Source organism: Diadema setosum, chromosome 19 (assembly GCF_964275005.1).
Source record: "Diadema setosum chromosome 19, eeDiaSeto1, whole genome shotgun sequence".
In the NCBI taxonomy this organism is placed as follows: domain Eukaryota; kingdom Metazoa; phylum Echinodermata; class Echinoidea; order Diadematoida; family Diadematidae; genus Diadema; species Diadema setosum.
This window is the reverse complement of record NC_092703.1, coordinates 21,761,049-21,773,673: the sequence shown is the minus strand read 5'-3', so window position 1 is coordinate 21,773,673 and position 12,625 is coordinate 21,761,049. Positions and strand designations below refer to the sequence as shown.

Below are 12,625 nucleotides of genomic sequence, written 5' to 3'. Positions count from 1 at the left end.
TAAATTCATATTCATACTACAAATTGTACAAGACAATAACAAGTGTACAGTGTTATGTAATTATACGCAAGTATGGTTACGTTCAGGATATGCGAATTACCTGAAGTGGCGGTCATGCCAATTGGTGCCATCTTGGCTGAATACTTTCGCCCAAAATGCAATTAGTTCTGGCAGTCGATCAACAGACATACAATTAAGTACCAGTAACGCCAAACATATTACCGGGTACAAGTTGAGGTGAATTGACACTGATATTTTCATTTGCAGTGGAGTAAGATTCATGAAGAAACTTTAGATTATCAACAGACAGATTTATAGGCCTATACACTCTCCTGTTGATGTTTCCTGTCAAATGAATTCCAGAGCTACTGTACCGTATATACCGTACCAAGTCTCACACATTCTGCGTGAGACTCGAGCATTTTTTGATTTAGGGGCCATCTCCAACACACGCATGGCACCCATTTTTCTCACGCATCGGGCAAAGTCTGCAACTTGGGCCTACGTATGAGCAAAGTTCGAAAGATTAAAGTGATAGTTGCAACTTAAGGTACATTTCCCTTTGGCTTTCAAAATAAGTAAAAAATAGTCATCGCACCATTAAATGAGCTAAAAATTGAAAAAGCTCCCTACTGTGGGAGGCCAGAAGGGGCAAAGACCCCTCCCACACCCTCGCTCTCGCGCACATTCCCATACCGAGATGCTGAGTCATGAAAATCTCACTCATAATTTTTTTTTTTTTTACTTGGCATCCCTGGAATTCCTGATTATGAATTATTCTGTCTGTATCATGCAGAGATATTGTCTATATGAGTAGGCATACATAGCTAGCTATTATACAAACTTCAGTAATGAAAGGAATTGAAGAAGTTGTTTGCTTTTCTGAAAATGAAAACCTTGCTATACAGACCTGCCCATATTATATATATAGTGCATGAGGCTGAATGCACTAACAATATAAGCACCGACAAATTCTGAATTTGCCCCGAAGGCCAGTTATATTCAATGAGGCCACAGGCCGAATTGAATATAATTGCCTGAGGGCAAATTCAGAATTTGGAGGTGCTTGGTACTTGTTATAGTGCAATAAGATGTCATGCACTATGTGTTATATAAAATAGCATACATACCCAGGCAAGAAAAAATATGAAAGCCTAGCTAGATGATCATTTAAGACTCTTCACGTGTCTAGACAAGCAATAATACCAGTTTCTTTGAACCTGTGTAGACAAAATCCTGAAGATCCAAATTCAACTATAGAGTCTAGGGTCTACGTGGTTATATCTTACGATTTCTAGGCCCTACGACAGAATTAGGTCTAGGGGCCCTGGCCTAACGTTATACTACTAGACCTACGTCACTTACGAGCGACAGAGCTAACGTTAGTTAACACTTGACCCTACAATACAGTAGGTCTACCATGGATCTAGCACTAGCAGTAACACGTTAGACGCCCTAAGTTTACTTACTGCACTGTGGGTCCAGGACCAGGACTAGATGATGTTTTGTAGGATTAGGGATCTACTGGATTTAAACACAAGGCTCGTGCCAGGCATCATTGAAGTCACCATTGCTGCACAAGTGGATTCCGAGAGTGTGTTGTGAATGTCGTAGTAAAAGTTCATAGCGTAGCGTGATCAAAGGGCGCTTAGCGTATAGTCTACCGTACTCACGCTGCCCATTTCCACGGCGCACTTCCGCGTAGAATGTACGGAGAAAGCGGCACAAATCTTGGGTTGACTTGCTCAATATCCGTCGGATTGATTCCTTTTTCAGAACAGTAGGAGTCCAAAATTCGTAGGGCGTATTTGATGGCATCCTTTATGTCCTTATTGTCTAAGATACTGTTTATATAGATCAGTCTCTGTAAAAATAGCGAACCTGTTCATTTCAGCTTCCATGTTTAAATCTACCGCTGAAAGTCTAGTCCCACACAGATAAGTTGCTGGCATAGCCAGCGAGAATCGAGAATAACGATAATATCGAGCATATCGCGGTTGTGGCGCAATCGCGTCAATGAGGTGCGGGATTCAGTACTCGATGATTAAAATGAGGGAACAAAAACCGATATCAAATCGATAGTGGGTTATCGTCTGCAATCGTTATATTTTGCGTGCACTATTATACAAATGATGCACAGGATAGAGTGCGTTAGTGTAGGCGTAGTGCACTCGAGGGTATTTACAATTGTGAAACATGCACGAGGCGAAGCCGAGTGCATGTTGCACTACATTGTAAATACCCGAGAGTGAGCTACGCCTACACTAACGCCACGAAATAATCCTGTGCATCATTTGTTTTATAAAATGGGTCGAAAATTCGAAAACTAACATCATTTTTCAGCGTTTTTCACGTACCTTTGTGGGTCAAGACGTCCGAAGATGTTCGTCCCAAACTTTTACGCACGTCGCACTCGCGGAAGTCCTGCACATACAGTATAAGTATAATGGGGGTTGGGTTTCCGGACACCCGCATGAAAACTTACTTATTTTACATAGAATATGCACCCTTTACCTTAAAGACTTGATATAGACTCCTCATATAGGCCTACTAGACAACATACTCTGAAAACGGCGTGAGAATTAACCTGCTAAATCGTTGGATTTGCTCTTCAAAGTGACTCCATGTACGCGTCCGGTCCCATAACGCTTGGTCTACTGTACTGTACAAAGTGTACGTATAGTACAGTATACGTACGTACGCCACATATGTTATGCACAAGGGAAGACAGGCCGGCCGGCCGGCAGCAGCAGCCCGAACTAGAAGTTGTTTACAGGATTGACAGCGCGTACGCGTATGCATGCAATTCATCAAAGGAGCCGCCGCGCGCACAGACGATCGGCAGTCTACCATAGGATTACAGGCAGTGCAATAGTACTGAAGTAAAGGAAGGAGGTGTGTCTCCTTTCAGAGCTTCCTATTGGCTACATTCTTGAACCCATTTTATAAAAACTTTTGTCATGCACTGCCGGCCTGTATCATAAGTACAGGTATGTATGCTATAGCAGTATGTTAACGAAGGCAGTGCCTTATGATGCTTACTGATATGCTGGTTAGATTAGCTACACAGTCCTAAAGCTGCTTGCATTCTCAAAGAATATTCATCCCATCAGAAGAGCATTGATTACAATAGCCTAAAAACTTACATTGTACAACATACCAGATAAATACAATCCCCAAAGCATAGATGCTCTCTAAATATTCATTGAGAATTCCATGACGTACAATGAAGGTTTACATAATGAGCTGTAATATTTCATTAGAATATTCTCTGGAGCAATTTCCAACATTCCCTGATGCCATATACCTGGTACTAAAAACTGCATTCTCATTTTCTAAAATTGTCCTGAAGTACCTTGGTAACAAATCAATAATCTTGGATTTTTCAACAGCCATAAGTTAGAATCATGTCGACTAATTTTCAACTGTTTTTTTTTTCTCACATGAGTTTCTGATATTTTGATTAAGGCTACCAAGGACATACCTTATGGAGGCTACAACTACAATCTACCAAGGACATATCGGTACCTTATGGAGACCAATTAATGGCAAGCTACCAAGTACATAAATTTTCGAGAAACAACTTCGGTGGTAAGTACTCTGTTTCAAATTGTATTACCAGGCACTGGCATTTATATGACAGCAAAATAAACAGCAACAACCCCCCCCCCCCCCCAAAAAAAAAAGAAGAAAAAAAAAAAGAACGCCACCTTCATTGCCAAAACTACAAGAATGGCAATAAATATTACACAAGTGCCAGTCAGGTTATTTCTTTACTTGCTTTGACCTGTCGAGCTGCTGTGCAGAAATCTAAAAAAAAAAAATAAAAAAAAATGCCATTCATCATCCATATCGTACATTTGAACACAAATTGTAGATTTTGTTCATGAAGACTGCAAGGAAAATGAAGGCTTGTATATGAGATGAAGTACAGTCAAACAAAAGAATGAAGTCCAATGTTAAGGTTCTAAAAGGAAATTGATCTATATAGGACTACAGAACAGCAAGCCTATATGGAGGTATCAAAACAGGTAAAACTGAGATCTCGATGGTTCTCATGTTAAAGAATATACCCGGTAATTAATGCTGTAAGCTCTGGATGTGAGATGTTGATTAACCTGAACAAGCAGTCATGGCCTGAGACTGATTTCACTGTTGTGTACTTGTGATATATGTCGGGATTGCTTAGGGCCCACTGGTTCTTCACTGCTTGGAAGTTCCTGTCCAGAGCATTGTTGTACCCCCTGAGATCTCTAAGGATTGTGTTGATTTGACTATGTACTGCTTCCCCGCCTTGCTCCCCCATCAATCCCATCGCCGCCCTCCATCTCCGCAACCAGGGAAGGACGTGATGCTCCAGGATGTGCATTTTAGGCGTCACTGTCTCATGCTCAAACTCCAGCCTGAAGTATGCCATGTACTCCTTAATGTTGGCATCTGAAAAGTAAGTGCAAAAATGTACATTTTGAGTTTGTTGGAATTGAAAGTACCGTACTGGTAATGTGATTTATTTGCCAACTCCACCCACATTGTATTCCCCACATTGTATTCCATAGTTGTTTATACTTTCACAGCCACTCACCAAGCTGATCTATCTCCTCATCTCCCAAGAATCTCCCAGAATTGAAGACATTGTGGCAGCAAGCAAAGTGCTTCAGGAGGATTGAGTACTTGCTGGAGATGATATTTGCTTCCTCTTCCAGCTCTCTGTCAGATGGGCAAATCTGCTGCACAGTCCTGACAATTTGTTGGCAGAGCTTGTCAACATTATGAGACTGTAGGATAATATAAGAGGCACATTTGTATATATTCATTACACATGCAGCAGCTTTTAGAAATACATCTTATCAAACATGCAATGAATCATGCCACACAGAGAGCAAGATACAAATTACAGTTTCTTAACAAACATTGGTATGTGCAGGGTTCATCTTTCTTCTTTGTAAAAGTTTGATGACATCATTATGTAGTTGCAATTGATTATTGATTTACTGATTGTTGCAATGTGTCCTGTATACACAGGAGGTATCAAGACGGAATTGTTCATGTACATTATTAATTCTTAACAAAATGATTCTAATTTTGTGTAGTATGGATTACCTTCAGGCATTTGTGGACATGGTTGCCTACAAAGGCTCTACCATGATAGGCCTGGCGATGAACTTGCATATCTTGTAAGCACTTATCTAGTGAGGCAGCCACTGGACCATTACCAAGAGGAAGTTTCCCCATTTTGTCCAGCTCTTTTTCCTGTGGAGAAAAGAAATAACAAATGATTTTGACAACTGATGTAATTGTGTACCTTTCACCCCCTGCTTGTAGTCATGCAGATTAAAGTAAGACACTGATGTTTTCACATGCAATTAAGGCTCACTCTGAGGTCAGTGGGATTTTCAACACACACATCTTTGGACAATTATCATTCATGTCTTGGTGTACTTTTATCAGAGCTACTCATTTGACATAATTATTTAAAATTGCTCTGATTTGAACATATTACAACATTATGGTAATGCAGTCTCCAAGAGGATGGGAGGTGGCTCTCCCTCTGGGTAGAGCAAGGCAATCAGCTCATGCTGCTCCTTGAGGTCATCAATCTCCTCACCCAGGGATGTGATTTCTGATATGAGGGCTTGTCTCTTCATCTCACCCCTGAAGACAGCGGGCAAGTCATCAGGAATAGATGCTTTGGTCGATATCTTCATGTCCAGCTGGTGGCATTTCTTGATCAAAGAGTCAAAGTGCTTCAGAAATATCCCAAGCGAAATATGCAGGCCTGTTGGGCAAACCTGTGACAGGGGAGCAAGAATAGAGTAATGTGTCCTCAATCTTATATACCGGGTACCATTTCCAGCATTTAATGACTTATTGATATTGAAATATCAGCATTTTGTTAAATTCAAGTCAAAGACACGACTCAAGTGTAATGCATCACAAAGGATTTTTTTAATGTCTTTAAGTTCAGTAGATCAAAACAGCAAAAAAAAAAAAAAAAAAAAAAGAGAGGAGAAAACAAAAGAAACAATGTTATGTGCATATAGTGAATGTGTACCGGTATTGAGTTTATGTACCAATGTTTTTATTGTTATACAAACTGGTATATAGAGCATGTGCTGAAAAAATTACTTACAAATGATTGTGTGGTCATTATATATCAAATTCATTGTTTTCCTGAACATTTCACGAGGATATTTCATACACAAGATCCAATAGTTGCTGTGCATCAGGTAAGTAAAGAGTAAGTCAAATGTAAGTCAAATGATCTGTCCAGCCATGATCTGATTAGACCTTATCAGATTCAGAAACACATCTTCCAAATGCTGTCATGCCACATCATGGCTGCTGATGAAGTGTGTGGCTGTAATGATGACATGCAGATCTTAAACAGAAAGAAATGTAGCGGAAGAATTATACGTCATTACTATCATATCGAAATACATAACTCTTTTGCTCCCAAGTATACATAATTTTGTATTGGGTCATAGATTACCATGATTACTGACATGCAGAAGAGGCCGAATGAGAAATACTCCCACCTGATCAATGGGGATCTGGAAGATCGGTTCTGCGATGACATTATTGCATTCTTTGGCAATGCCGCGCTTCTAAAACTGTTCTAGGGACCTGGCCATACTTTCCAGTGTCCGCTTGGGGAGTGTTGGACTTGGAGACAAGGCCATGTCCTGTCTTCTGATGGGACAGTACAGGCAGCAGTGACGACCTGTAAAGCAAACAGCATTTGGAACAAGATAATTTAGGCTCACAGCTGTGATGAACTGTACTGTACTCTCACAAACTAAACTTTTACGATAAATGTAGCATAATCTAAAGAGAAAATAAACAAAATCAGTTGTCAAACACACTGACCAACCTGTTGGTCCTGTAAGGCCGTATATCTTGGTGAGGAGCTCATAATGACCGAACATGAAGAGTCGAATCTTCTTCCCTCTGTAAAGGTAGAGTAAATAGGAAAAAGAAATGCAATTATTATCAATTGGACCAATAATATGGAAAACTGATACATACCAAAAGGTTTTCTTGTATTTGCGAAACAGGGTTTATTTCTTATCATGGTCATGGTGATAACATAAGAAGAGTATAGGACTTCTGTACACTTTCAGAGTAGGGAACCATGGATTTCATTCTTACTGCCATGCTGATGTAGCAAGCTCATGTATCTGCCTCTGAAATTTCTCCAGTGCAACACGAAGATTAAAGAGGTTGTCACTTCCATCAAACAGGACGATGACTTGGGTGTTAGACAGACTGTTCGGCCTTTTGATGTTGGCCACCTGAATCATCCATTTGAAGCTGTTGCCCCCTTTATCGCCACCAAGCTTGATCCACAGCTCGTCGTTGGGTATCTTGCCACCGTGCCAGGTGAGTTCTCCCAAGCTGCAAGTATTAAGAATTGTTTGAGATATCTTTTGTGAGCAATTACGAATGTGAAGTTTCATTGATGTATGTTGCTTCACGAGTTCAATTTCACTTTGCAGCAATGTACTGTACACAGCAACTTTGTACATTATGCAAACAGGTTTAATAACAAAATATTGAGTTTAAGATCTGGAATATGTAGATTTTACAAGGAAACATACTTGTTGTATTGCTCTAGTAGTTTGAACACTTCTGTTTTCAAGCTCCTTATGCTGACCAGCGGTGTCAACGTAATCTCCTTTTGGCCAGTCTCTTCGTTCACGTGCTGGAGGGGGACCCACTCTCCCTGGAGGTTTCCACCAATGCGATCATCGTTCAGTCGTCTGACTTCTCCCTCTGCTGCGGAAGCAATTCCTCGTTCCTTCAGCCACCTGAGATAATTGTCAAATATCAAAACAGAGAAATCAAGTCACAAATAATGATAGTGCCAACCTGATCAGGTATTAGCAGGGATAGCGTTTGCAGGTCATCAAATTCAAAAGCAATTGATTGTATAGATATGTACCCTTTAAACACTAATCAGAGATTCACTGTATTGTAGTAGTCGTGATGTATTCTTATAGCTCATCCCAGTTCAGGAACACTGGAAAAATAATAAGAATAGTAAAAGCTAGTTTTTATGCAGTGCTAAAAAACAAACAAAGAAGAGATATCTAAAAAAGAATGCTACCTTAGTTACATACGTGTAAGCACTACTGGGTGACATGAAATATGAAGCATTCAGAAATCTTATTTGTAAAGTGAGAAGGTAGGCATTCTCACAGGTGTCTGCAGTGTTACAGAATATCCATTATGTATATATCATGCATTGCAATATGACTATAATGATTGTTTTACCCACCTTTTCAGCCTCCTCAATCTTGTGAAGCTCAGTCCGAAGAAGCTCTTTAACTCCACAAGATCATGCCCTGGTAGGCGCAATCTGCCATCGCCGCTCAGTATCTCCTGGAGCTGTTCCTTTCTGCGGTCACGTGACAGCTCATGTAGGTGTTGTGCAGCGCTACCTGTAACTCCTGCCATCGACGCTCTTATGTCAGCAATAGCAGCTGTTCTATTTCGTAATGTTGTCGCTGAACAGTTATCACTCGGCACTTCACATGACGGCATGTACTGTGTTTTGATTGGCTGAAATTAATTTCAACAAATCCAGCATTGACGGAGATAGAACAAGGAAAAGTAGAAATTACGCGGTGCGTAATATATGTCCCCGCCGGAAGTAGCATTTTGTAGCAAAATGTGCAATACAGGTCAAAAATCAAGGTCAAAGGTCAAAGATGTCAAAGGTCAAAATTCTGTGTAAAGTTTTGAAGCCCTCACCTAGTGCCATCACATAAAGCCAACGGAATCGAAATCGGGTTAGAAATGGCGAAGGAGTAGCATTTTGTAGCCAATGTACAATACAGGTAAAAAATCAAGGTCAAAGGTCAAAGAAGGCAAAGGTCAAAATTATGTGTAGAAGTTTTGAAGCTCTCACCTAGTGCCATCACATAAAGCAAACGGAATCGAAATCGGGTTAGAAATGGCGAAGGAGTAGTATTTTGTAGCCAATGTACAATACAGGTAAAAAATCAAGGTCAAAGGTCAAAGAAGGCAAAGGTCAAAATTCTGTGTAGAAGTTTTGAAGCCCTCACCTAGTGCCATCACATAAAGCAAACGGAATCGAAATCGGGTTAGAAATGGCGAAGGAGTAGCATTTTGTAGCAAAATGTACAATATAGGTCAAAAATCAAGGTCAAAGGTCAAAGAAGGCAAAGGTCAAAATTATGTGTAGAAGTTTTGAAGCCCTCACCTAGTGCCATCACATAAAGCAAACGGAATCAAAATCGGGTTAGAAATGGCGAAGGAGTAGCATTTTGTAGCAAAATGTACAATATAGGTCAAAAATCAAGGTCAAAGGTCAAAGAAGTCAAAGGTCAAAATTCTGTGTAGAAGTTTTGAAGCCCTCACCTAGTGCCATCATATAAAGCAAACGGAATCGAAATCGGGTGAGAAATGGCGAAGGAGTAGCATTTTGTAGCAAAATGTACAATATAGGTCAAAGGTCAAGGTCAAAGGTCACGACTGAAATTCTGTGTAGAAGTTTCAAAGCTCCCTTGTAGTGCTATCATATAAAGCAAACAGAATTAAAATTGGCTCATAAATGACAGAGAAGTAGCAAATTGAAGATTTTGATCACACACGGACGCACACACGGACACACGGACGGACACACGGACGGACGGACACACACACGTACGGAGCCCGTTTCATAGTCCCCTGCTCGAACTCGTTCGGCGGGGACAAATATTAATGAAGACAGTCTCATCTAGCTGAGTCCACATTATATTCCATGTTTCATCTGTCAAAGTGCTTACATTTTCCATACATTAGATACATGTTAACACAAAAATGTATGTGGTATCATTTCTGCAGATACCAGTATGTTTCTTTTCTTTTTTTTTTTTTGCATCAGACATTTTTATTGCAGTATAATCATGTGGAGATGTAAAAGAAAAAAAAATCAAGCCTGGTTACAAGATGAACATAAGTTTCATGTTAACCAGTTAAGACGGATTGATCTTATTTGCTATAATTAATTTCCCATCGACACCTGCCTGAGTATATTTGGGACTAGTCTTGAATGGTTACGGGACATACTAGAAAGGCTTAATTGTCGATTCATGTTCATTACAAACTTTGGTTATATCCTGGGACGGGTGCAAAAGAATAACATGTCATCAAAGCAATCACAAGCGATATTACTTTGATGACTGCTCTAAGTATGTGTAATGGTAATTCTTACAAAAGAGATTCTGCAAATCTCATGAATGCAAATACAGTCAACCTCGCATACCTTGTCATTGGATAAGCCAAAAATTGCTTAACTTGGAGGCAAAATAAAAGCCCCAATTTTTCCTAATAATTGAGAACCTCCTGTGAGAACTCAAGCTCCCATATACCTCAAAGTTCACATAAGTTTGACCATTTTCTTCAGTCTCTATAATGATTCGAGGGATGTGAGGTTGACTATACATGTACTATGCATGTCCTTAAAACTGTTTTAACTGTTTACCACAATATCCCTAGTTAACTCTTTATGTGCCACGTTCGCATGTCCGGCTCAGTCGACGGCGTGCCAACTTTGCATATTCTGCTCAAGAAACAAAGCCGCCCAAACCGATCGATAAATCGCTAATCACTGCTAATCCCGCGGCACAATGAAAGCGTTTTTCATGCTTTTGTTCCTCTCATACACGGCTTGCATTCTGTATGTCGTGATTGACTATCAAATGGTGTTCCCAACTAGATTTGCTCGTACATTCTTAGTTTCTGTCACGGATTTATGTGCAAAAGTCATGCCTTTACGGTAATGTAGCAACTGGTCATTCGAAAGAGAAATTGAATAGATTCGTCATACAATTTATATCGAAACAAAGTTTGGCACTCCTCTTTAACTTTGCCTACTATTATGCCCATCTTAACAGAAATTTGTAGAGGTCATATAAATTGGAAAAACATAATTCTTTCTCAAAGCATGACTACCTTCGTGTCTCAGAATAACGTGGCACACAGGGGGTTTCCACCATGGCACATAAAGAGTTAACTCTAAATATATAGCACAGTAGTTTTACCTCTCCACGTCCTGGAATGCCAAAGGAGGCAGTCTTTTTGTCTGCTGAGCTAGACAAGCTGTCTTTTACAATCACTGCCCCAAGTTTTTGCACTTGTTTGGGTGTCAGCGACTCTATGTTCATGATGTAGTCTTTTGCATATTTGTGATCTGTTTGATGAGCATTTGAACAGCCGTGGATGTCTGTTTGCGTGTAAGGCAGACTGAGAGAACATTTTCTGCAAGTGACCTTGAGGTCCTTGAGAAGTGTTTGAATGTAGTGTGGTGGTGTGAATGTTTCCTTGAAATGAATCAAGGTGTCACATACAGGACAATTAACAGACACAGTGCCACGATACAAAGAAGAGATACAGTCGATACAAAACAAATGATGGCATGATGTTTCGACAGGGCAGGAAGACAACTACAAATTGAACACACAAGAAAAGATTTCCCCTCACTCAATGTGAAACCCGTCATCGCCCATTTTTCAGTGTTACTCGGTGTCATGCGTCTGAAATGGGTGGTTGCATCAGGTTTTGGATTAGGTGGGCGACCAGGGTTGTGCTTGCGTTTTTTGATTGGCCGTCCTGGTCTTGAACTCTGCTCATACAGATCACATGTGTGACATTTGTTCGATCGACTAGGTGGTTTCCAGTCATTCTTTGGTTGCCATGTAATTGCAGTGAGCCTATTGATTATTATCTGGCAGTAACAACTGTGGCAGAAGTGTTTTGGATGGACGTCTACTTCATCTTTGCTGGCATCAATTTGAGTAGCAGTTCTTATAACACCAACATAATCAGACACTTTGAAAGACACAGCTTTTGTGTTTGCACATGACTTTGTCCTCCCTCCACAGAATCGACAAAGTGACTTCAAATGCTCAATATGTTGATTCATTGATCATTTTACTCATCACACATATAATCAAAGACGAAAAATATACTGTAAAACAACTGAGTTGGTCTGAAACACAAGCAGCTATCTTGATAAGATGTATATATCTTGCTGTATTGGCCTCTGGGGTCCCTTTCTTTGGAATATCCTGCCAACGTTCAAAAAAATTAAGAATGAAAGCAAATGCACTTAAGTGATAAGAAAACTATTACTGAATCACGGAGCATACAAGATATCCTCAGGAAAAATCGATAAGTGTGTTAAAAACACTAAAAAGAAGAAGAAGAAGAGATGGAAAGTGAATAGATATTTACTGTGTGAGATGTTGTTTTGCGTGCGAGTGCCGACACCGCCCACCGTAGTGTAGGTGCGGCGGGTGTGCAGCCCTTTTTATTTGGGTTTATGTTAGTCATGTATGTTCACAATGCTTCATCTCCATCGGTACTCTCACTTTTCCGTAGAAACCAAGTGAGGCCACGCCTATTTCTTGTCAAATTTGCCGCCAAAACTTACGATCGGCGATCGGTCGTGAAGTCACAAGATCAGATTATCGCGGGCTTGGATATTAATCGCATCAGTGCCGTATACGGCACTGAATCGCATTGGCGACAAGCGCCCCCTCTAGTTTGAAATGCGTTGAATCTGTGATCATGGCAGCGCCCGTAACTTGCTTCCTGTACTAGCGCGCACGCACGTACG

At 40.4% G+C, this 12,625-nt stretch overlaps 1 pseudogene; it reads right to left on the bottom strand.

Moving 5' to 3' along the window:
- LOC140242334 (uncharacterized) overlaps nt 1-8,652 on the bottom strand; it is a 38,566-nt pseudogene extending 29,914 nt beyond the window's left edge.
- Between the last annotated feature and the right edge of the window lie 3,973 nt (nt 8,653-12,625).